Here is a 26,310-nt window from a genome sequence, read left to right on the forward strand (position 1 = left end):
CTCCAGACCCTACAACTCTCCCTATCTCTGTAACCTCCTACAGTCCCTACAACACTCCCTATCTCTGTAACCTCCCCCAGGCCGCACAACCCTCACCATCACTGTAACCTCCTCCAGACCCTACAACCGTCCCTATCTCTGTAACCTGCTCCAGACCCTACAACCCTCCCTATCTGTGTAACCTCCTCCAGACCCTACAACCCTCCCTATCTCTGTAACCTCCTCCAGGCCCCACAACTCTCACAATCACCGTAACCTCCTCCAGCCCCTACAATCCTCCTGAACTCTAAAACCTCCTCTCCACACTATAACTCTCCCTATCTCTGTAACCTACTGTGGCCCCTACAACAGTCTCTATTTTGGTAACCTCCTACAGTCTCTACAAGCCTCCCTAACTCTGTAACCTCCTCCAGCCCCCACAACCCCCCTATCTCTGTAACCTCCTACAGCCTCTAAAACCCACCCTATCTCTGTAACCTCCTACAGCCTCTACAACCCTCCCTACCTCTGTAAACTCCTCCAGCCTCCACAACCCTCCCTATCTCTGTAACCTCCTCCAGCCCCCACAACCTCCACATCTCTGTAATCTCCTCCAGCATCTACATCTCTCCCTATCTCTGTAACCTCCTACAGCCTCTACAACTCTCCTTATCTCTGTAACCTCCTACAGCCTCTACAACTCTCCTTATCTCTGTAACCTCCTCCAGCCCTTAATACCCTCCCTATCTCTGTAACCTCCTACAGCCTCCACAACCCTCCCTATCTCTGTAACCTCCTACAGCCTCTACAACCCTACCTAAATCACTGGTCTGAGTCTCACTCCAGGGAATTCAATCCCATAATGTAGGTCAACACTCCGTGCTGAGGGAGTGCTGAACTCTCAGATGGTCAGTAGTGTGGAAGTGTTGCACTATTGGAGGAACAGTACTGAGGGAGTGCTATACTGTCGGAGGGTCAGTACTGAGGGAGTGCTGCTGTGTCGAAGGGTTAGTACTGAGATAGAGCAGCACTGACGGAGGGACAATACTGAGGGAGTGCAGCATTGTTACAGGGTCAGTACTGAGATAGAGCAGCACTGATGGAGGGACAATACTGAGGGAGTGCTGCATTGTTACAGGGTCAGTTTTGTGGATGTGTTGCACTGTTGGAGGGACAGTACTGAGGGAGTGCTGCATTGTTACAGAGTCAGTACTGTGGAAGTGTTGCACTGTCGGAGGGTCAGTACTGAGGGAGTGCTGCATTGTCGGAGGGTCTGAACTGAGGGAGTGCTGCACTGTTGGAGGGTCTGAACTGAGGTAGAGCTGCACTGTCAGAGTTTCTGAACTGAGGGAGTGCTGCACTGTCAGAGTTTCTGAACTGAGGGAGTGCTGCGCTGTCTGAAGAACATTGTACAAATTGCACAAAATTGCATCTGATGTCTGTGGCTCATGCACACATGAAGTTCATGCACACAACAGGAATATTTCTCGCTGAGCATTTTAATCACTTGTGTTAATCAATGTAATTTTATTCATAACCCAAATGCTTCTTACAATCAATCACAGCATGAAAAAGGTGCAGCATTCAGAAAGCACATTCCAATCAGAGAACAGAGTTTAGCAACGTCACATTTCTGTTGATTCCTATTCGACCATGTTGGCTGCACACAGCCAGACAATGCCGTGGTTATGATGAGTCCACACACCAGGACTAGGGAGCACCAGGTATAAGGAAAAGTTTCAGCTTGCTGAGGAGAAGAAGGAGAATCTCTCGTTCCAGGTTTCTCTCCGGACATTAAGAAGCAGGCATGCTGATGTTTCATTACACTCTGTCTGCTGATGGGAGTCCGCTTGGAAATTGCTGTTTGTGCTGATGGAAAGAATAAGCTTTTCATAAATTGAGGGATTGAGTACAGACACAGGGAGGTGATGCTGAACATTTATAAAGCTCTGGTTAGGTCACAACTAGAGTATTGTGTCCAGTTCTGGTCTCCTCACTTTGGGAAGGTAGTGAGGGTCCTTGAGAGGGTGGAGAGGAGATTGAGCAGAATGGGTCCAGGGATGAGGGATTTTACCTACAAGGTTGGGTTGGAGAAGCTGGGATTGTTCTCCTTGGAGCAAAGGAGATTGAGGGGGGATCTGATCGAGGTGTACAAGATGATGACGGGTTTAGATAAGGTAGACAAGGAGAAGCTGTCGCCATTAGCTGATGGTACATGGACTGGGGGACACAGATTGAAGGTTTTGGGCAGAGGGGGGATGTGAGGAGGAACTTTTTAACACAGCGAGTGGTAATGAGCTGGAACTCACTGCCTACGAGGATGGTGGAAGTGGAGACGATGAACGATTTCAAAAGGAAATTGGACGGACACATGAGGGGAAATAAACTCACAGGGATACGGGGATAGAGCAGGAAGAATGGGACTGAGTGAATTAATCTACAGAGAGACAGCATGGACTCAATGGGCTGAATGGGCTCCCACTGTGCTGGAATGCCTCTCTGATACGAAGGTGATCCTAACCAGGACACTGACCAGTTTCATTACAACTTAACCCAACATCACACGTTATTTGTCCGCACTGACTGACCAGATTGTTGCTGTACAAAGCTTCAAACAGTCTGTCGACTTCCTTTCACTGTTTGTCCCTCCCAGACACAGACTCCAGCGATAGTGATAACCACAGCCACAAGGAATATCACAGCTCGTATTCCCAGGATCTGGATCACGTGCAGAATCTCTCCTCCACTGTCTAGAGAACACACAGAAAGAAATCATCACTGACTCTTCGCTTTCAATTTCTCACTCTGGCTGAACAATCAAGCTTCATATCACTGCAACATTTGCTGTAATATTGACCCATCCACTGGGATTCAATGTGGAATGAATGTTTTCATTGTAAACACTCTAAGAGTGGACAATCTGAACTTTCCCCTTAGCGTGGAACATTGGTGAGAATGGATCATTGTGCTGTTTGACTCCCTGTCCAATGTTTCTCTCCATCGCTGTGTACAGGATTGTGCTGTAGAAAATTCTGGAAACGTTTAGCGCCGGGTGGAAATCCATCTCGGATGCGTGTGTGAATCGGGCAGGATCGAGATGGACTCCCCCACGGACTTACACACCCCGCTTAATAAACAGTTCCAATCTTTACCCAGAGAGAGGGGAGAATGTGGAACTCACTCCCACAGGGAATGGTTGAGGTGAGTAGTAGCAAATTGGGAAGTGAAATTGCTTGAAAAGCTGGGAGATGCAAGGGTTAAGTGCTACCGTGCCACCACTGGTGGGAGAGTGTAACTACAGCGTGATGTTTACATAGGCAATCCCCATTATGAACAAGGACATTGGACATCATGTGCAAAGTGGGCTCTGGAAAGGTGAGAACATGATGTAAGCTTTTCACCAACAGAAATTCCTTCGTAAACCTCTCCATCTTTCTCTTACTGTCAGATACTCAAACAACATTTCACACAGAATCACATAAGGAGGAGTTGGGACAGGTGCCTGGTCAAAGGGTTAGGTTTCAGGAAGCTTTTTAAAGGAGGATAGAGAGTTAGAGAGGCAGAGAGTATCTGTGAGAATCTCTGTGCATCTGAGTGTCTGTAATAGACTTTGCAATTTCCATGTTCTTCCATAAACTTGAAAGGGAACACAATTCCCAGAATCCATGTCAACTCTCCGGTGTAGCACTGAGGGAGGTCAGGTAACCCACGAGGGAGAATGTGCGAGTGTGTTTGTTTGTGAGTGTGTCCTTTTGTGTGGTCATACATGTGGGATTGTGTGTCTGCGGGTGTCTATTTAGGTTTGTATAATTGTGTGTGTTTGTGTAGTGTTTGAATCTGAGAGAGCTGTTGAAGTCTGTGTACACTCACGTTCCACAGTGATGGTTATGAAACCCTCCACTGCTCCATGTTCATTCTCTGCCACACACTGATAGTCTCCAGTGTCCCTGGATGTAACGTGAGGAATCACCAACCACAGCTCATTGTTGGAACTTGTTCTGTTCATTGTGATATTCAGATGTCAGGGCAGGACTCAACATGACAGATCACATGTTTACCAACAGGAAGTGAACAACAATTTATATTTAATGGGAAGAGAGTGCTGATTGATTGGCAAGTGGTCTCTGATTGGAGGAGGTGTTGCCATGGAGAGTAATGTGTGCGAGCTGTAAAGTTTAGACAGCTTGTCTCTTCATTCAGCAATAATCAATTAAAGATCAGTTAAATTCTATCAACGGTGAAGCACTTTGAGAGGTCTGAGAATGTAGATACTGAGAACAGGCTGCACTGTCAGAGGGTAAGTGCTGAGGGAGTGCTGATGTAGAATGAAGGGTGTCGGTAATTACCTTGCACAGTTAGTATGAGGGTCCGCTCCGATGAAACAGATGGATATCTCACTCTGCAGCTGAGAGTGTGTCCGTGGTGTTTGAGTAATGGGATTAGGGTCAGAACAGAAGTATAGGTCAGAGTGATACCATGCTGAGTTACAGTGTTTGAGACTGATCCAGGTACATCAGTGGGAGGGTCCCAGGTTAAGACAGGGGCTGCTGTTCCATTGCACGTTGTGTTGAAGGTGCAGCTTACATCCACACGCTTTCCTGCAATAATTTCAGCAGGGAATATCGTGGGTTTATCTGTGAAATCTAACAGACAGAGAATGGATCCTTTTAGAGAAATATAACGTGAAGCATCAGTTCAAATAGAAACCACAGTCCCACAAGAGAAAGCACTTTTACAAGGATGATATCAGATCTGAGAGATTACAATGATCAGGAGAGAATTTCCTGCTTTGAGACTTTGGTGTTTCTGTCTCTCAGCTTAATACACGTTCACTCCGAGACACTTGAACTGATAATAGTGGGTGCGGGTGGTGGAGCAGACCAGAGTTTGCAGTGCACTACCCCATCATTCACTCAGCGATATGGGCCATTTATTACTTTGCAATTTGTGGGAGCCTGCTGTGCGTAAATTGGCTGCTGCGTTTCCCACATTACAACAGTAACTACAATTCAGGAATCAGCTCATTGGCTGTAAAGTGATTTTGTAATTGCTGAGGTGGTGAAAGGCTATATAGAAATGTGAATATTTCTTCTGTCGAAATGTCAGCCTTCTGGACAGAATAAGAGAGATCAATGGGAGTGGATAACCTGATAACATTGATGGACACAGTCAATACATTTAATCATTGATATTAAAGTGAGTATTAGAGGTTGCTTTAGGACTGAACTGGAAGCTATCACCAGGTTATTGAGAATCAGACAGTGTGTTACAATAAGTTGTGTTTTGTGTTAATATGTAAACATCACAGATTGTGTTATTTCCCATTGAGTGTTGAACGTGAATTGTTGAGTAATTATAACACAGCACTTACCAGAAACGTGAAGCTGGGTTACAGGGTAATAGTTATGGCTCGGACCATTGTCAAATTCTATTCTGAAAAAATAAGGTCCTGCATCTTCCCGTCTGATGTTGTTTATAATCAGGGAACAGTCACCATCTTTCAGGTCTCCAGACAGCCGGGTCCGATGGTGGAACCGTGGTAACTCGTGACTGTGATCCTTGGAGTGAAAGGCTATGGGAGCCCAGGGAATCTGTTTCTCGTTATTAAACCTGACTCCACCTCGCGGTTGGTTTTCCAGACACGATGGATAACTGTAATGACATGGAATCTGTACACAGGAACCTTCCTGCGCTGTCACCTCTCATGGAGTGTCACCTTTCCACTCTCGTGAGGGTTCAGCTGGGGAGAGAAATCTCAATATTTAACTCTGGATGGTTTGTGGATCCACTGAACCTGATATTGACAGATGAGGCTCAATTGGGGGGATGGTCAATACTGAGGAGGAGTGCAACAAATTATTTTGGCAGGAAGAATAGAAAAACAGAATATTATTTAAATGGAGAGAGGCTGCAGAATGCAGTACAGAGGGACCTGAGTGTCCTTGTACATGAATCACAGATAGTCAGCATTCAGGAACACCACGGAATGAGGAAGGCAAGTGGAATGTTGGCCTTTATTGCAAAGGGATGGAGTATAAAAGGAGGGAAGTCTTGCATCAGCTGCACAGGGTGTTGGTCAGATTGTAACAGGATCATTGTGTACAGGCAGTTCAGAGAAGCTTCACTGGGCTGATTCCTGGGATTAAAGGGTTTGTCCTGTGAGGAAATGTTGAGCAGGTTGGGCCTGTATCCATTGGAGTTTAGAAGAATGAGGGGTGACCTTATTGAAACATATCCGATTCCGAGGGGGCTTGACAGGGTGGATGCTGGGAGGATGTTTCCCCCTCGTGGGGGAATCTAGAACCAGGGAGCACAGTTTGGGAATGAGGGCTCTCCCATTTAAGACTGAGATGAGGAGGAATTTCCTCTCTCAGAGGGGTGCTACCCTGTGGAATTCTCCTCCCCAGAGAGCAGTGGAGGCTGGGCCATTGAATAGACTCAAGGCTGAGTGAGGCAGGTTTTTGATCGACAAGGGAGTCAAGGGTTTGGGGGCAGGCAGGAAAATGGAGTTAAGGCCACAACCAGATCAGTGAGAGCAGGCTCGAGGGGCCGAATGGCCTGCTTCTGTCCCTATTTCTTATGTTCCTACATTCTTACCTTCTTAAAATATTAAAGCTGCAGAATAAACATGCAAGTGAATGACCCGCTCGACCCACCTTCCATCTGGGGGTCCCATGGGGAGGACCCTTCCTGAGCCAGATCCACCAGCCAACATGGTCTGGATCCGAGCACAGGAGACACGGGGGGGAGTGACTAACAGGCTCCTTGTGACAGGCCCTCTCTGTCCAATGGCTGGCTTTCAGCTGCCAAGGCCAGAGTGGTCCTTGCTAAAACCAGCTCAGGACAGGCCAGGACCCCTGTGCAGACCCCCTCCAGCGCTGCAGCCTCTGTACAAACCCCTCATGCGCTTGTGGAGAGACACAAACAAGGCTGCACATTACCGAGGAGAGTCCCCTCTACGGACTAAGGGGCTGACTCATCAGCTTAAACTCAGCAAATGAGGAGGCTCTCGCTCGGTATCGGGGCTTGGCATTGGCTCAATAAAAATAATCAAATGACATTTTGGACAGAAATCTAAGAAGGTTGTACATTTCCTCAAAAATAAGACTCAAGCTGGGGTCGAGGGTCAAAGGGCAACAACTTATATTTACACAACAACTTTAACATGACAAATCACCCCAAGGTGCTACACAGGAGCGTCATAAAACAAAGTATGTCACCCAGAAACATGTGGAGATATTAGCCACAGCTGACCAGAAGAGGTCGGTGTTATGGTAAATCTTAAAAGAGGGATGAAATGGATAGTGAGAGAGAGAGAGAGAGAGATAGAGAGAGTGAGAGAGAGAGAGAGAGAGAGAGGGACGGAGAGGGTTTGAGGGAGGGTATTACAAAGCTCGGGCCCCAGGCAGCTGAAGGCATGGCTGCCGATGTTGGAGTGATGGGATCGGGGGATGGTCAAGACGCTGGAATTGGAGGAGCGCAGAGTCCTCAGAGGGTTGGAGAGACTGGAGGAGGTTACAGAGTTAGGGAGGGTTGTAGGGGCTGGAAAAGTTAAGAGAGATTGGGAGAGTGTAGGGTCTGGAGATGTTTGCAGAAGTAGGGAGGGTTGTAGGGACTGGAGCAGCCTACAGAGATAAGGAAGCTTTTAGGGGCAGGAGGAAGTTACAGAAATAGGGAGGTTTGTAGTGGCTGGAGGAGGTTGCACAGATTGGTAGGTTTGTTGCGCAGGATGAATTTACAGATATAGGGAAGCGGTACAAGCTTGAAGAGTTAACAGAGATAGGGAGGGTTGTAGGGGCTTGAAGAGGTTACAGGGATAGGGATGATTGTAGGTACTGGAGGAGGACGAGGAGATTACAGGGATAATGAGGAAACAAAGATGAAAATTGTGACATTGAGACTTTGCTTGACCAGGAGCCAGTCTCGGTCGTCGAGCAGAGCGGGTGATAAGGGAAGGGGACTTGGTGTGAGTAAGGACGTGGTCAGCAGTTTTGGATGGCCTCAAGTTTATGGAGTGTGGAGCGTGTGTTGGAACAGTCGAGTCTGGAGGTAATGAAGGCGTGGATGAGGGTTTCAGCAGCAGAAGAGCTGAGACAGGGTTAAGTCGTGCCATGTTACGGAGGTGGAAATAGACGGTGTTAGTGAGGGCGCAGATATGAGGCCGGAAGCTCATCTCAGGATCAAATGGGACAACAAAGCTGTGAACAGATTGGCTTCAATCTCAGAGAGCTGCCAGGGAGAGGAATGGAGTTGGTAGTGAGGGAACAGAGTTTGGAGTGGGGAATGAAGACCATGGCTTCAGTCTTTCCAATATTTAATTGGAGGGAATTTCTGCCCATCCAGTACTGGATGTCGGATAAGCAGCCTGATAATTTAGCAGCAGTGCAGGAGTCGAGAGAGGTGGTGGTGAGGTAGAGCTGGGGATCCTCAGTGGACAGGTGAAAACTAACACTGTTCAGATGATGCTGCAAAGCCATTGCAAGTGATTCTCTGGCTACGATGAGATTGATAAGAATGGATCCAGGGGAGAGCAGTCCCACCCAGCTGGACGACAGTGGAGAGGTGTTGGAGTAGGATGGTGTGGTCGAGCGTGTCAAAGGCTGCAGACAGATCGAGAAGGAGGAGGAGGGAAAGTTTACCTTTGTCACAGTCACACAGGATGCCATTTGTGACCTTGATAAGAGCTGTTTCAGCACCGTGGCTGGGGTGGGAACCTGACTGGAGGGATTCAAACATGGAGTTCCGGGAACGATGGGAACGGATTCGGGAGATGGAAACACGTTTAAGGACTTTGGAGGGGAAAGAGAGGCTGGAGATGGGATGGGGGTTTACACGGACAGTGTGAGGGGTGGAAGGTGTAGTGGGGAGGTGACACTTCACTCAGCGGGGAGGTGTCATCACCCCTCAGCTCGGTTTACGTTACAGCTTTGATGTGGATTCAATCACACACAATAAGCTCATGGATCTGGGAGCAGAAATAGACAAATCATTAAAAATAGTGATGCTGGTTAACACGGCCAAAAAACAAGCAAATCAAACACTATTATTTCCGATTGAGCGTTGAATGTGAATTGTTGAGTAATTATAACACAGCACTTACCAGAAACGTGAAGCTGGGTTACAGGATAGTAGCTGTAACTATTTCTGTTGTCAAATTCTATTCTGAATAAATAATATCCTTCATCTTCCGATCTGATGTTTTTTATAATCAGGGAACAGTCACCATCTTTCAGGTCTCCAGACAGCCAGGTCCGATGGTGGAAAAGTGGTAACTTGCGATTATGATCCTTTGAGTGAAGCCAGCAATCTAATGGGGTTTGATGTCTATTGAAGGAAAGTCAAAACAAACACAAGGTGTAAGAAACTGTGCTGTTGCCCAGCAACAGTGATCCATAGGGAGGGACCCATAGAGACAGAGAAAAACAGAAATGTACAGTTCGGTTGAAACGAGTTGCCAGGAGAAGCAGCATAGGACGGGGACAGATAGTCAGTCCCAAAGTAAAGAAGAAGCCAAAGCCATCGAGTGGAACAGGAGAAAGGGCCCAAGAAGACTTTCTACTCCAAGGAAGATCAGGAATCTGGAAAATGTCCGGTTAAGTCAAGATAAGATGGATGAGCAGAGGAGGGATCCAAACTAAAAGAGAAAAGCAAAAGGACACAGACCTAAAGCAAAATAGTCTTGCGAGAAACCAGAAGGTCCTAGGAGACACCACAGGTTGGTGACTCATTACTCCGGCCATGTGAATCCTGGTGTGCCATTGACACGGCTGAGCATTGGAGAGACAGGGCGTGGAAGGAAGGCTGAATGCACGTGGCGATCCAGGGGGCAGCAACATGGGAAGGAGAGTTTGAAATAGTGAAATTGGCCCCTTGTGGAAGGTGTCTGAGTGAAAGTGTCATGTTGGAGAAGATTCCAAAGAGAGCACTTGGCGAGTAGAGATTGGAAACCCTCATGTGAAAGAAGCAGTTTCGTTAGACCAGTTGCCTCACGGTGTAACAAATGTCTGGAGTCAGTTGAGCAGAAACCCATAGCATTTGTTCCAAGTGGGTTCTGTCACTTGGTTTCAGAATGTGGTGTCCCTGACCCCAGGTCGTCTATTGGTTTGCATGAACTGTATACTTAGTGTGAACATGAGAGTATAAGATAGCTATTGTAACTTGTGTTCTACTTATGAATCTGCAAAGGTATAGGTATGGGTGAAGGAGTAACGTAATATAGTTTGTCTTTCCTAGTTTAATAAATGGTTTATTCTTTTGTTAGAAGTTCATCAGATGACTCCTGTGACTCTGTTCAGTAGCCGCACTCCACATTCCTAAATAAAAAATAAAAGTTAGGACCTATCAAGCTGAGTTCCACGCTGGGATCTGACTTGCCCAGTAGTAACATCAGCTGGGATGGTAACAGCATCCAGTCCAAGTTTCACTTTGGCCTGTGAGCAGAACACAGCTCACACAGTTTGGCTGCAGGTGTCTCCCAGCTCTCAATCCTTGTATATCTGTTCTCATGTCCCTATTCTAAATAAATGAACCCAAAATTTATTTACCCAATTCCGTATTAGTGGCTGGTGACTTTATATCATTATAAAAACACAACATGGTGATCAGCGGTGGCCAAACATTCTGGCAGCAAGATTCAGTACAGGTACGACGTGGTGAACAGCCTTAGATCGAGCTACATGGCATGAGATGACCCTTGACGCTTTGGTCAGACCACAACAGAGACACAGCATCAGAGAGGGTTAAAATCGCAGTGTACTGACTGTTCAGGAAACCTTTGGAGACATAGTGATGGGAAAGAGCTCAAGTAAAGAGCTGGGGAGCAGACGGATCCCTCGTGGTGAGATTACAGCACACGGCCTGTAGGTCATTGAGTGGGACAGCGCATATCGCCAGGACCAGCAGCGGGTTAGCTCAGTCAGGGAAGGCGAATGACCAGGGTGTGGGCTATATCGATAGTGAGCGAGGGAGAGTCAAACACACAAAAACCATTATAAAAATCAGGCCAGAGAAGTTATGATTATAACAGGCGGCTTCGAGATTGCTGAACAGCAAATTGAATAAACAACAAAGACTCCATTACTCCGTGGTGTGTTCCTGCCACAACCCGTCTTCGTGGGCTGAGCTTCGGAAAGTGCACAAAAGGGGCTAAAGCGACACTCATCCCAGGTCCTGTAGGAGAAGGAAGGTCAAAGGAATATTGTCAGAATGTCCACTAAATTCCCCAGTTTGAACTGGGATGTAGCTGACTGACTATCTGAATTCAGAATGTTTAAACAGCGTACAGAGCTCTGGTTTCCTGATTCAGGTGTGACTGAACCAGACGAGCAAGTCATAAAAATTCACCTCGCGATTGGGAATGAAGGTCTACACAGGCTGAACAAGTCAGGCTTAAAAGCAGAAGAGTGAAAGGATCCCCAATAGATATGGACGATATTGGAAGATAGGTTCAGAATCAGGTTAAAGTCCATATTCATCAACTAGAGTTTATGTCATTTCATCAGCCTACACAATCCATAGACCACTTCATCAGCCGATGTAGAGAAAAGGGTATGCACTGTGATTTCAAACACAGAGTCTGCAGACAGAGTTGTTGAGTTGGTGATCGCATCCACTCCCATGGAAGCCTTCCAGAAAGATCTGCTAGATAAGACCAAAACCTATAGCATTGAAGAGCTACTCAAGGATGGACATAAATACGAAGTGATCCTCGCAGGTCAACCAAGCTTACAGGTCCTCAGTACAACATCAATTGTTGACACACTCACTAGAACATCCAAACCTAGTGAGACATGTGGAAGGTGTGGCCTTCTGCAGGCACCAAGGAAATGCCCAGCTTTCCACCAATCCTGCAAGGCTTGTGGCAGAAAGGGCCATTGACAGCGACAGGGCACTAGAGCAAAGGCTGATGCAGCTACAAAGAGCCGTGCGCTGATCCAAACAGAACCTACACAACGGGGAACCTTCATGCAATAAGAATGACCATCCGCTATCCCATCAGGAACCTATACATCTGGTGACTGACAAACCAGGAAATGGCGATGATGTGCACGGCGAGACGAGGAGCGGTGATCGATATTCCACCTCTCACACATATCCTGACGTGGCTTGCCAATATATTGTGGATTGAAGTCTTTATTGATCTCTCTGGGCACATCAAATAAACTGAAAATGTCCCATAGGGGTGGGACTTTCTGTCCCCACCCACTGCCAGGATTGTCAGGTCCGGCCGAAAGCCAGTGGATTTATGTCTGTCCCAGTCTCAGAAACTAATCCATCACCTCAGTTCATGACATAACATTGAAATATGCAGAAAGTTTCAACAATATTGGCAATTTCAAGGGAGCTGGAACATCACACCTGCAGGAGAATGCAAGTCTGTCAGACTCCTTGCATTAAAATAATTACAATACAACTTTGCCACGCTATCTTGTGCCTTAACTGGCCAATAATTTCTCTGCCTTCCAGGTTCATTTGCTCTCTCTCCTAATTTTGGCTGTGCATCTCCCTTTGGTCAACCTCCTCTCGGGATCCCATCCCCTGCCATGTTAGTTTAAAGCCTCCCCAATTGCATCAAGGGTAAAATGCCAATTGAAACCAGGGACAACATCCAAGAATGACAATTCCACAGATTAATGTGAGCAATTAAAGACACCCCCAGACAAGGTTACCACCACAAGATCTGGGCGTAACAGCAGATTACCTCTATGCTTTAGAGACTTAAATATTCAACAGATCTATACACTTATGTAATTGTCAAGAAATATGAAAATGATACCAGAAACCTCTTGTTCCCTGTCCTTCTCAAAGATCCATCCCTGAAGCGGGAGCCTGAAGAGTTACTGATGTGGGGCTTAATTTGTCAAATTGTAGAATGATCCGGAACAGAAGGAGGCCATTTGGCCCATCGAGCCTGTGCTGGGTCTTTGAAAGACCTGTCCATAAGTCCCAGTCTCACCTCTACTCTCTCCTCCACAGCCCTGCAAAATGTCCCCATCAAGTACTTATCCAGTTCCCCTTCTGAAAGTTCCTGTTGAATCTGCTTCCACCGCCCTTTCAGGCAGTGAGTCAATGGTCTCTCTCTGAGCTGCAAAGTGCTATTATTCTGTGAAATATAAACTCTGCAGCAGATCAGAGACAATCATGATAACTCAGACTATTTGAAAAGTTTTACACACGGACAGCTTTGCCTTTCTTCTCTCTTTCAGTTATCTTGCTCCCTTATTGAAGTTTCTAGCATGGTGAGAATGGACAAGAAGTGTGACACTGAACAGCCTGTCTATTCTAGGAGCTGCTGTGTTGTCTTCATGGGAAGTCCTGACTTAGATCAGCAAAAGACACAAAATTTCAGGGCAATGTTATCCGAGTCCTAGCATCAGGATAGACCTCATTCCCCAGTTATTATCCCTGCTTCTCTATTCAGCCGATCGCTCCCTTGTCACTGGCTGACCTACACTGGCTCCCAGTCCAGCAATGACTCAATTTTCAAATTCTCATCATCGATTTCTTACCCCACCATCCGCCCTCTACACTCCCGATCCCTGTAACCTCCTCCAACCCTAAAACCCTCTGAGATCTCTGCTCTCCTCCAATTCTGCTGTCAGACAGGGAATCAGTGTATATCAGTGAGCACAGGGGTGATGGGTGAATGGGACTTGGTGTGAGTTTGTACTCTGGCTCACTGCTGAATCGGTTCCCAATCACAGCTCAATAAGAATGATCTTTTACAAAGACTATTCACCATAAATCTGTCCGAGCTGACGATGTTATTACCTTGGAGAAGTGACAGGAGGACGTAAGATTTCCCGATCATTGTCCACTCCCAGATATTTCATTAGCTTCTGACTCTCAAACTCTGAAAGAAAAAGGAGTTAATGAGACCTCACCTCTTGTCCGACAGCTCTCAAGAGATCAGAACTGCTTTTGGACAATGTCTTGACAGACTAATTTAACTCTCTGTGGGATGATAGGTACTCTGCAGAGAGTTACAAGGCTTTAAGAAAGCATAACATTGAAGGATTTGCATTTCTATAGCACATTTCACCACCTTAAGACGTCCTAAAGCTCATGTCTCTGCACTTCCCTCATCCCTTGAGCTAGAAAGATGTTCTGTACAACAGACTTGAGTCTCACACCCAGATCTCAATAATCAGTAGAAATCTTTCAAAGGCATCAATCATTGGAATCTGTCTTTATAAAGTCACAACATCAACAAAGGACGGTGTTGGTTGTGGAAGTGAATTCCAATCGTTCCGTTACTTACCCAGGACCTGTCCGACTGCTCGCCTGGGGAGGAACTGCCCACACGCTCTGCTTGGGCTGAATGACCTCTTCCTGTGCTGCTCCCTCTGTGTATTTAATGATAAAGGGTGGATGTGTCTCTGTGAGACAAAATGAGGAAGTGGGTAATTAGTGAGAAGTTTGAGAATGTTTTGTGCTCTCAGCAAAACGTTTACCATGTGATGATCTGTCAGCTCATATTTGGGCAGCTGTAGTCATGAAGCTTCTCCATTGGCTCCGTGGGATTAGACTCCTCCCCCTCACCTCAGAGGCTGAAACTCAGGCGATAAGAGTTCCCAATACAGGTGTCTGGCCTTATGATACATTTCAACGATCCCTGTTATCATTACGGAGGGAGTGCTGCACTGTCAGAGGGACAGTACTGAGGGAGTGCTGCACGATCAGAGGGTCAATAATGTGGGAGTGCTGCACTGTCAGAGGGTCAGTAATGAGGGAGTGCTGAACAGTCGGCGGGTCTGTACTGCGTGAGTTCCGCACAGTCGGAGGATCAGTATTGAGGGTGTGCCGGACTGTGGGAGGGTTAGAACTGAGGTGGAGCAGAGTGTGAGGAGATATCCTTTCATGGCAAAGTTTAACTGGAATTTATTTAAAGAGAGGTTATTGTACTGTGTGTTATTACAAAAGAAATTATTTGAGGAACTAAGTCTTGTTCCCATCAGCCTAAAAATAATTTTCACCGAGTTCAATGATTTAGCAATGAAACCTCCCTCTTTGGGCACCAGTCTTGATTGAAACAACTCGCACAGCACTGTGGGAGGGTGAGTACTGAGGGAGTGCTGCACTGTGGGAGGGTGAGTACTGAGGGAGTGCTGCACTTTGGGAGAGTGAGTACTGAAGGAGGGCTGCACTGTGGGAGGGTGAGTACTGAGGGAGTGCTGCACTGTGGGAGGGTGAGTACTGAGGGAGTGCTGCACTGTGGGAGGGTGAGTACAGAGGGAGTGCTGCACTGTGGGAGGGTGAGTACTGAGGGAGTGCTGCACTGTGGGAGGGTGAGTACTGAAGGAGTGCTGCACTGTGGGAGGGTGAGTACTGAGGGAGTGCTGCACTGTGGGATGGTGAGAATTGAGGGAGTGCTGCACTGTGGGAGGGTGAGTACTGAGGGAGGGCTGCACTGTGGGAGGGTGAATACTGAGAGAGCGCTGCACTGTGGGATGGTGAGTATTGACGGAATGCTGCACTGTGGGAGCGTCAGTACTGAGGGAGTGCTGAACTGTCGGAAGGTCAGTAGTGAGGGAGGGATACAGTGTCAGAGGGTCAGTTATGAGGGAATGCTGCACTGTCAGTTTGTCAGCACCTTGGGAGTGCTGCACTGTGAGAAGGTGTGTACCGAGGGAGTGCTGAACTGTCGGAGGTTCAGTAGTGAGGGAGGGATTAAGTGTCAGAGGATCAGTACTGAGGGAATGCTGCACTGTGGGTGGGTGAGTACTGAGGGAGTGCTGCACTGTGGGAGGGTGAGTACCGAGGGAGTGCTGAACTGTCAGAGGGTCAGTAGTGAGGGAGGAATACAGTGTCGGAGGGTCAGCACTGAAGGAGTGCTGCACTGTCAGATTGTCAGCCATGAGGGAGTGCTGCACTGTCAGAAGGTCAGTGCTGACGGGGTGCTGCACTTGAAAAGGGTCAACAATGAGGTAGTGCAGCACTGTCAGAGGGAAAGTAATGAGGGAGCGCTGCACTGACGGAGGGTCAGGATTGAGGAAACGCTGCACTGTCAGTTCTGAGCGTGGTCTGCACTGTCCTAAGTGGATTCTAGGCACTGCCCAAGGTTCCGCCTGATGTCTGTGTAACAACAACATCATGTACACATCGAGAATATTTCTCACTGTGTCTGTGCAGCAAGACAGCTTTGGAATGGCACCACCACTGGCAGGAGTGTGCAACTACAATGTGACATGTTTACATTGGAAATTTCTATTATAAAGATGGGCAGAGGAATTCATATGATGGAGAAAATGTGACAACATGAAGTAATGTCTTTGAGCCAAAAATTTGGCTGCAAAATAAGAATTTTAATCTATAAATATCCACAGAACAGGCTGAGCATTTTAATCACTTGAGAAAATCAATGTAATTTTATTCATAACCCAAATGCTTCTTACAATCTATCGCAGCATGAAAAAGCTGCAGCATTCAGAAAGCACATTCCAATCAGAGGACAGAGTTTAGCAACGTCACATTTCTGTTGATTCCTATTCGACCATGTTGGCTGCACATAGCCAGACAATGCCGTGGTTATGATGTGTCCACACAGCAGGACTAGGGAGCACCAGGTATAAGGAAAAGTTTCGGCTTGCTGAGGAGAAGAAGGAGAATCTCTCGTTCCAGGTTTCTCTCCGTACATTAAGAAGCAGGCATGCCGATGTTTCATTGCACTCTGTCTGCTGATGGGAGTCCGCTTGGAAATTGCTGTTTGTGCTGATGGAAAGAATAAGCTTTTCATAAATCGAGGGATTGAGTACAAACACAGGGAGGTTATGCTGAACATTTATAAAGCTCTGGTTAGGTCACAACTAGAGTATGGTGTCCCGTTCTGTTCTCCTCACTTTGGGAAGGAAGTGAGTGTCCTTTAGAGGGTGGGGAGGTGATTGAGCAGAATGGGTCCAGGGATGAGGGATTTTAGCTACAAAGTTGGGCTGGAGAAGCTGGGGTTGTTCTCCTTGGAGCAAAGGAGATTGAGGGGGTATCTGATCGAGTTGTACAAGATGATGACGGGTTTAGATCAAGGAGACAAAGAGAAGCTGTTGTCATTAGCTGATGGTACAAGGACTGGGGGACACAGATTGAAGGTTTTGGACAGTGGGGGGATGTGAGGAGGAACTTTTTTATACAGCGAGTGGTAATGAGCTGGAACTCGCTGCCTACGAGGATGGTGGATGTAGAGACGATGAACGATTTCAAAAGGAAATTGGACGGACACTTGAGGGGAAATAAACTTGCAGGGATACGGGGATAGAGCAGGGGGGAATGGGACTGAGTGGATTTCTCTACAGAGATACAACATGGACTCAATGAGCTGAATGAGCTCCCACTGTGCTGGAATGCCTCTCTGATACGAAGGTGATTCTAACCAGGACACTGACCAGTTTCATTACAACTTAACCCAACATCGCACGTTATTTGTCCGCACTGACTGACCAGATTGTTGCTGTACAAAGCTTTAAACAGTCTGTCGACTTCCTTTCACTGTTTGTCCCTCCCAGACACAGACTCCAGCGATAGTGATAACCACAGCCACAAGGAATATCACAGCTCATATTCCGAGGATCTGGATCACGTGCAGAATCTCTCCTCCACTGTCTAGAGAAGACATAGAAAGAAATCATCACTGACTCTCCGCTTTCAATCTCTCACTCTGGCTGAACAATCAAGCTTCATATCACTGCAACATTTGCTGTAATGTTGACACATCCACTGGGATTCAATGTGGAATGAATGTTTTCATTGTAAACAGTCTAAGAGTGGACAATCTGAACTTTCCCCTTAGCGTGCAACATTGCTGAGAATGGATCACTGTGCTGTTTGACTCCCTGTCCAGTGTTTGTCTCCATCGCTGTGTACAGGATTGTGCAGTAGAAAATTCTGGAAACATTTAGTGCAGGGTGGAAATCCATCTCGGACGCGTGTGCGAATCGGGCAGGATCGAGATGGACTCCCTCATGGACTTACACCCCCCGCTTAATAAACAGTTCCAATCTTTGCCCAGAGGGAGGGGAGAATGTGGAACTCACTCCCACAGGGAGTGGTTGAGGTGAACAGTATCGATGTATTTAAGGGGCAGGAGGGTCGGTAACCAGAGGGACACAGATTGACGAACCGGAGGGGGAGATGAGGAGAATTTGTTTTGACAGAGCGAGTTGTTGTGATCTGGAAGGTGCTGCCTGAAAGGGCGGTGGAAACAGATTCAATAGGAACTTTCAAAAGGGAAATTGGATAAATACTTGAAGGAGGAAGATGGGGGCAAAGTGGAGTGGTGGTTAGTGGATCTGATTGGATAGAACATTGAAAGACCTGGCACAGGCACAATGGGCTGAATGGCCTCCTCCTGTGCTGTATCATTCTCCATTTCCATGATCTCTCCCCCAGTCAGTAACCACTCCAGATCACTCTTGAAGGCAACAGAGAAACAGCAACCATCGCACCCACTGACAGCACATTCCCGAGGATCCTTACTCTCTGGGAAAAGATGAACTCCCCAACATCCAGCCTATTCCTGCTTCCCGGAGAGTGTAAACCCTTCAGGGAGGCGCAGAGGAAGTTTTCAATAAAATGACATCAAATCTACCGTTTGAGAAATAATTGAATTCCGATGAACTCACAGCTTGTGCAGCAAACTGGGAAGTGGAGTTGCTTGAAAAGCTGGGAAACACAAGGATTAAGTGCTACAATGCCACCACTGGTGGGAGGCTGTAACTACAGCGTGACGTTTACATAGGCAGTCATCATTATAAACAGGGGCATTGGACATCATGTGAAATATGGGCACTGGAAAGGTGAGGACATGATGTAAGCTTTTCACCAGCAGGAATTCTCTTCCTAAACCTCTCCACCTCTCTCTTACTCTCAGATACACAAAGAAAATCACACAGAATCAGATAAGGAGGAGTTGGGACCGGTGATTGTTCGAAGGGTTAGCTATCAGGAAGCTTCTTAAAGGGAGAGAGAGAGTTGGAGAGGCAGAGAGTATCTGTGAGTGTCTCTATGCATCTGAGTGTCTGTAATAGACTTTGTAATTTCCATATTCTTGCATAAATATGAATGGGAACACAAATCCTAGAATTCAGGCCAACTCTCCAGTGCAGTACTGAGGGAGGTCAGGTAGCCCAAAGGGGAGTGTGTGTTAGTGTGTTTGTGTGTCTGTGTCTTTCTGTGTGGTCAGATATGTGTGTCTGCTTGTGTCTATTTAGATGTGTATGTTTGAGGGTGTTTGTGTAGTGTTCGAATCTGAGAGAGATGTTGAAGTCTGTGTACACTCCACCGTGATGGTTATGAATCCCTCCACTGTTCCATGTTCATTCTCTGCCACACACAGATAGTCTCCAGTGTCCCTGGATGTAACGTGAGGAATCACCAACCACAGCTCATTGTTGGAAGTTGTTCTGTTCATTGGGACAAAAAGATGTCAGGGCAGGAATCAAGAACCCCGTTCCCAGGATTACCAACAGAAAGTGAACAACAATTTATACTTAATGGGACGATAGTGCTGATTGGTTGGCAAGTGGTCTCTGATAGGTGGAGGGGTTGCCATGGAGAATGTTGTGTGTGAGATGTAAAGTTTAGACAGCTTGTCTCTTCATTCAGCAATAATCAAATAAAGATCAAATAACTTCTATTGACTGTGAAACACTTTGAGAGGCCTCAGAATGTGGATACAGAGAATGGGCTGCACTGTCAGAGGGTCAGCGCTGAGGGAGTGCTGATGTAGAATAAAAGGTGTCGGTACTTACCTTGCACAGTCAGTACGAGGGTCCGCTCTGATGAAAAAGATAGATATCTCACTCTGCAGCTGAGAGTGTGTCCGTGGTGTTTGAGTGATGGGATCAGGGTCAGAACAGAAGTATAGGTCAGAGTGACACCATGCTGAGTTACAGTATTTGAGACTGATCCACGTACGTCAGTGGGAGTGTCCCAGGTTAAGACAGGTGCTGCTGTTCCATTGCACGTTGTGTTGAAGGTGCAGCTTACATCCACATCCTTTCCTGCAATAACTTCAGCAGGGAATATCGTGGGTTTATCTGTGAAATCTAACAGACAGAGAATTGATCCTTTTAGAGAAATATAACGTGAAGCATCAGTTCAATTAGAAATCACAGTCCCACAAGAGAAAGCACTTTTACAAGGATGATAACAGATCTGAGAGGTTACAATGATCAGGAAAGATTTTCTTGCTCTTTGGCAGTAGTGTTTCTGTCTGTCAGCTTAATACACGTTCACTCCGAGACATGTGAATTGAGAACACGGGATGAGAGAATAGGCTCAGACCAGAGATTGGAGTTAAAAGCAGAATACTGCGGATGCTGGAAATCTGAAACAAAAACAAAAATTGCTGGAAAGACTCAGCTGGTCTGACAGTATCAGTGGAGAGGAAGACAGGGTTAACGTTTTGAGTCTGTATGACTCTTCATCAGACCAGAGGTTTGAGTTCACTGGCTTCTCAGTGATCTGTGTGACTTATCACCTTGTGGTTTGTTGGATCTTGCTGTGCACAAAATGCCTGCTGTGTTTTACTTCTGTGACTACAATTCAGGAATAATTTTCATTGGCTGTGAAGGGATTTTGATCCTCCTGAGGTGGTAAATTGCGCTGCAGAAATGCACATCTTTCTTTGTCAGATATGTCAGACTTTTAAACAGGACAGAAGAGATTGATGGGAGTGGATAACCTGATAATACCGTTAATGCTTTTCATCATTGATATTAAAGTGAGTATTAGAGGTTGCTTTAGGACTGAACTGGAAGCTATCACCAGGTTATTGAGAATCAGACAGTGTGTTATAATAAGCTGTGTTTTGTGTTAATATGTAAACGTCACAGTTTGTGTTATTTCCCATCGAGTGTTGAATGTGAATTGATGAGTAATTATAACACAGCACTTACCAGAAACGTGAAGCTGGGTTACAGGATAGTAGCTGTATCTATTTCTGCTGTCAAATTCTATTCTGAAATAATAAGGTCCTGCATCTTCTCGTCTGATGTTGTTTATAATCAGGGAACAGTCGCCATCTTTCAGGTCTCCAGACAGCTGGGTCCGATGGTGGAATCTTTGATCCCTGTCACTGTGACCCTCGGAGTGAAAGGCTATAGACCATTTAGACTGTGGGTTCCCATCTGTTCCTTTCAACCAGATTCCGACACGCGATCTCCCTACTAAATTTGATAAGTAACTGTAATGACATGGAATCAGTACACATGAACCTTCCTGCGCTGTCACCTCTCGTGGAGTGTCACCTTTCCACTCTTGTGACAGTCCAACTGGGGAGAGAAATCTCAATATTTAACTCTGGATGGTTTGTAGATCCACTAGACTCGATATCCACCCCCTCCATCACTGGGCCACAGTGGCTGCAGTGTGGACCATCTACAGGACACACAAGGAACTCCCCAAGGTTTCACAACGGATGGAATAGAATCCTGGACACAGGAGTGGACAAGTTCATTCTACATTGGCTCATGGTCCTCAGGACTCTGTTTAGTGAAGCCCGTCTTCCACCCAGCACAGTGTCTACAAGATACACAGGGAAACTGTGTAAACATCTCATCTCTCTACACCGACTGGTTTGAGCTTCAGTTTAACTTTCAGTATTGTTAAATTTCCATATTGTGGTTCCTATGGTGAAACTGTACAGGAAGTGTGAAGCTGGACTCTCTGTCTATTCTCACTGCAGCTGTGATGTGGTCGTGGTGATTCTCAGTAAAATGAAACCCTCTGATCTCCTCCATCCCCGAGGTTTAGGGTGTGAATTCCAGAGCTCAGGCCCCAGGCAGCTGAAGGCCCAGCCGCCAGTATTGGAGTGATGGGAATCGGAGGATGGTCAAGAGGCCGGATTTGGAGGAGCACAGAGTTCTGGGAAGTTTTTTGGGTGAGTTGCAGGAGGTTACAGAGATAAAGAGATAAGAATGATCTATTACAAAGAGTGATAAACCTCAATCTGTCCGAGCTGACGATGATATTACCTTGGAGAAGTGACAGGAAGAAGTAAGATTTCCCGATCATTTTCCACTCCCAGATATTCCATCCACTTCTCACTCTCAAGCTGTAAAAGAGAAAGGAGTTAATTAGACCTCACCTCTTGTCCAACAGCTCTCGAGAGATCAGAACTGCTTTTAGACAATATCTTCACAGAATAATTTGATTCTCTGTGGGATGATAGGTGCTCTGCAGAAAGTTACAAGGCTTTAAGAAAGAAAAACAATGAAGGACTTGCATTTCTATAGTACCTTTCACCACCTCAAGATGTCCCAAAGCTCATGTCTCTGCACTTCCCTCATCCCTTGAGCTAGAAAGATTTTCTGTACAACAGACTTGAACCTCACCCCCAGATCTCAATAATCAGTAGAAATCTTTCAAAGGCATCAATCATTGGAAACTGTCTTTATAAAGTCACAGCATCAACAAAGGACGTTGTTGGTCGTGGAAGAGAATTCCAATCATTCTGTTACCCAGGACCTGTCCGACTGCTCGCCTGGGGAGGAACTGCCCACAGGGTTAGCTTGGGCTGTATGACCTCTTCCTGTGCTGCTCCCTCTGTGTATTTAATTAGAAAGGTTGGATGTGTCACTGTGAGACAAAATGAGGAAGTTGGATCAAAGTGACAGAGCAGCTCATGTTTTGAGATGTTGGTGAATTGTTAACCGTTTGTGTCCTGACCCTGTGGTGATATTTCTGCTCACAGGTGGACAGTCATTGACCAGGAGTTTCTCCTGTGGGTCAGTGGGTTTCACAGCCAAATTCAGGGGGTAAGAATGTTGTGGGATTCAAGACCCCATTCAGGGGACGTCTGCCCCACAGAGTAGACTGAAACTTCCCAGTGTCAGTACTGAGCAAGTACTGCACTGTCGGATGGTCATTTCTGAGCGAGTGTTGCACTATTGTAAGGTCAGTACTGAGGGAGATCTCCACTGTTGGAGGGTCAGTACTGAGGGAGCGTTGCACAGTCAGAGGGACATTAATCAGGGAGTGCTGCAATGTTGGAGGATCAGTATTGAGGGAGTGCTGCACTGTTGGGGGGTCAGTATTAGGTGCTGATTTACAAGACAGGACAATGGATTAGGAGCCCTCAGAACTCCCCCGATTATCACCATCATGAATCACTAATTAGCCTAACATTATTGTCTGCTCTTCAACACAGCTGATTGGTTAATCTGATTCAATCTCATTGGTGCACTTTGTATCTTCATTGTCTATGGTATCTCTTTGGATCCTCATTGTCTGAGGAATCTCTTTGGATCCTCATTGTCAAAGGAATCTCTTTGGATCCTCATTTTCTAAGGAATCTCTTTAGATCCTCATTGTTTAAGGAATCTCTTTGGATCCTCATTGCCTAAGGAATCTCTTTGGATCCTCATTGTCTAAGGAATCTCTTTGGATCCTCATTGTTTAAGGAATCTCTTTGGATCCTCATTGTCTAAGGAACCTCTTTGGATCCTCATTGTCTAAGGGATTATTTCTGATCCAAACCCCATATTGTTGTATTGTTGATTCCGATGCAGCATTGTCGACTGACTTGTCCCCAATCTCAGCACTGACCCTACTCCAGCAGACACTGTGAAGCAAACTAACAAAGTGCCTCTAGCCTGAGCTCTGCATGTGTCGAGAGCAAAGACAAATATGCAAACTGAATATTGACACCTTTACACACAGACAGATTTACCTTCCTTCTCTCTTTAATTATCTTGCTCCCTTATTGAAGTATCTAGCATGGTGAGAATGAACAGGAAGTGTGACACTGAACAGCCTGTCTATTCTAAGAGCTGCTGTGTTGTCTTCATGGGAAATTCTGAATAAAATCAGCAAAAGACACAAATTTCATTCCTTTGCTATCGGCGTCCAAGCATCAGGATAGACTTCATCCACCAGTATTTATCACTGTTTCTCGACTCAACACTTCTCACCCTCTGCCACTCGCTGACCTGCACTGGCTCCCAGACCAGCAGAGCCTCGAGTTTAAGACTCGCATCCTCAATTTCCATTCCCTCCTTTCCTCTTCTCCAATCACTTTCTCCTCCAACCATGCAAACCTCGAAGTCCTCTGCTCTCCTCCAATTCTGCTGTCAGACAGGGATTCCGTGTATATCAGTGAGCACAGGGGTGATGGGTGAATGGGACTTGGTGTGAGATTGTACACTGGCTCACTGCTGAATCAGTTCCCAATCACAGCTCAATAAGAATTATGTTTTACAAAGATGATTAAACATAAATCTGTCCGAGCTGACAATGATATTACATTGGAGAAGTGACAGGAGGAAGTAAGATTTCCCGATCATTGTCCACTCCCAGATATTTCATTGGTTCTCAAGCTGTGAAAGAGAAAAAAGTTAATGAGACTTCACGTCTTGTCCGACACCTCTCGAGAGATCAGAACTGCTTTTAGACAATGTCTTCACAGACTAATTTCATTCTCTGTGGGATGATAGTTGCTCTGCAGAGAAAGAAAAACATTGAAGGATTTGCATTTCTATAGCACCTTTCACCACCTCAGGATGTAGCAAAGCACATGACTCTGCACTTCCCTCATCCCTTGAGCTAGAAAGATGTTCTGTACAACAGACTTGAGCCTCACACCCAGATCTCAATAATCAGTAGAAATCTTTCAAAGGCATCAATCATTGGAATCTGTCTTTATAAAGTCACAACATCAACAAAGGATGGTGTTGGTCGTGGAAGTGAATTCCAATCGTTTCGTTACTTACCCAGGACCTGTCCGACTGCTCGCCTGGGGAGGAACTGCCCACACGCTCTGCTTGGGCTGAATGACCTCTTCCTGTGCTGCTCCCTCTGTGTATTTAATGAGAAAGTGTTGATGTGTCACTGTGAGACAAAATGAGGAAGTGCTTGGTACCAAGTTAGAAAGCCACACTTTGCCTCGCACAGTTAGAAAACTGTTAACCTTTTGCGTGCCAAGAATGTGGCTGAAGGGCCATCGATTGTTCACATGCAACAAGCTCGAGGGGGTTGAACGGGCCTCCTCCTGTTCCTGTGTAACAGGCTTGAGGGACTGTATGCGCCTCCTCGTGTTCAAGTGTAACAAGTTCGAGGAGGCTGTATGGGTCTCCTGTTCCTAGGTAACAGGCTTGAGGGGACTGAATGGGCCTCCTCCTGTTCTTGTGTAAGAGGCTTGTGTGGCTGAATGAGACTTCTCCTGTTCCTGTGTAACAGGCTCGAGGGGACTGAATGGGCTTCCTCCTGTTCCTGTGTAACAGGCTCGAGGGGACTGAATGGGCCTCCTCCTGTTCCTGTGTAACAGGCTCGAGGGGCTGAATGGGCCTCCTCCTGTTCCTGTGTAACAGCCTCGAGGGACTGAATGAACCTCGTCCTCCTCCGCTTCTTGTGTAACAGGCTTGAGGGGCTGCTTGGGCCCCCTCATGTTCTTATATAAGATGCTTATGTGGCTGAATGAGACTTCTCCTGTTCCTATGTCACTGACTTGAAGGGCTGAATGGACCTCCTCCTGTTGCTGTTCATCAAGCTCATGGGGCTGAAATGACCTCCTTCCGTTCTGGTGTCAAAGGCTTGAAGGTCTGAATGGGCCTCCTCCTGTTCCTGTGTAACAGGCTCGAGGGGCTGAATGGGCCTCCTCCTGTTCCTGTGTAACAGGCTCGAGGGGCTGAATGGGCCTCCTCCTGTTCCTGTGTAACAGGCTCGAGGGGCTGAATGGGCCTCCTTCTGTTCCTGTGTAAAAGGCTCGTGTGCATTGGGAGCATCATTGGGAGCAGCATTTCACTTGCACTTCCCTCAATTTAATCTGCTGCAGTCGCTGCTCCCAATGTGGTCTCCTCTACATGGGAGAGACCAAACACAGACTGGGTGATCGCTCTGATGAACACTTTCGGTCTGTCCACAAGCATGACCCAGACCTCCCTGTCGCTTGCCATTTTAACACCCCACCCTGCTCTCATGCCCACATGTCCGTCCTTGGCCTGCTGCATTGTTCCAGTGAAGCTCAACGCAAACTGGAGGAACAGCACCTCATCTTCCGACCAGGCACTTTACAGCCTTCCGGACTGAATATTGAGTTCAACAATTTCAGATCATGAACTCTCTCCTCCATCCCCACCCCCTTTCTGATCCTCCTTTTTCCAATAATTTATAAATTTTAATATTTTTTTTAATTTATATATTTTTCTTTTCCCACCTATTTCCATTATTTTTAAATGTTTTACATCTGTTGTTTTATCTCTACCTTTTAGCCTATTTCAATCCTTTCCCCCCACCCCACCCCCACTAGGACTATCTGTCACTTGCTCGTCCTGCTTTCTACCCTTAATGTCCCCATTAGCACATTCCTCAGATAATATCACCACCGTCAACACCCCTTTGTCC

The 26,310-nt window shown here is 46.4% G+C and overlaps 1 protein-coding gene and 1 long non-coding RNA gene across 3 annotated transcripts in view; one reads left to right on the top strand and one right to left on the bottom strand.

Moving 5' to 3' along the window:
- LOC121274120 (myelin-associated glycoprotein-like) overlaps positions 1-26,310 on the top strand; it is a 292,428-nt gene that overhangs the window by 40,383 nt on the left and 225,735 nt on the right. The gene's annotated exons all lie outside the window — the stretch shown is intronic.
- Positions 1,500-24,765, bottom strand: LOC121274127. The gene is made up of 5 exons (XR_005942171.1): positions 24,681-24,765; positions 13,750-13,831; positions 4,326-4,622; positions 2,568-2,729; positions 1,500-1,848 (listed from the first exon to the last, which is right to left on the bottom strand). It is a non-coding gene; the product is annotated as an uncharacterized LOC121274127 (long non-coding RNA).

The sequence above is a fragment of the Carcharodon carcharias genome, assembly GCF_017639515.1.
Source record: "Carcharodon carcharias isolate sCarCar2 chromosome 29 unlocalized genomic scaffold, sCarCar2.pri SUPER_29_unloc_9, whole genome shotgun sequence".
NCBI classification, from domain to species: Eukaryota; Metazoa; Chordata; class Chondrichthyes; order Lamniformes; family Lamnidae; genus Carcharodon; species Carcharodon carcharias.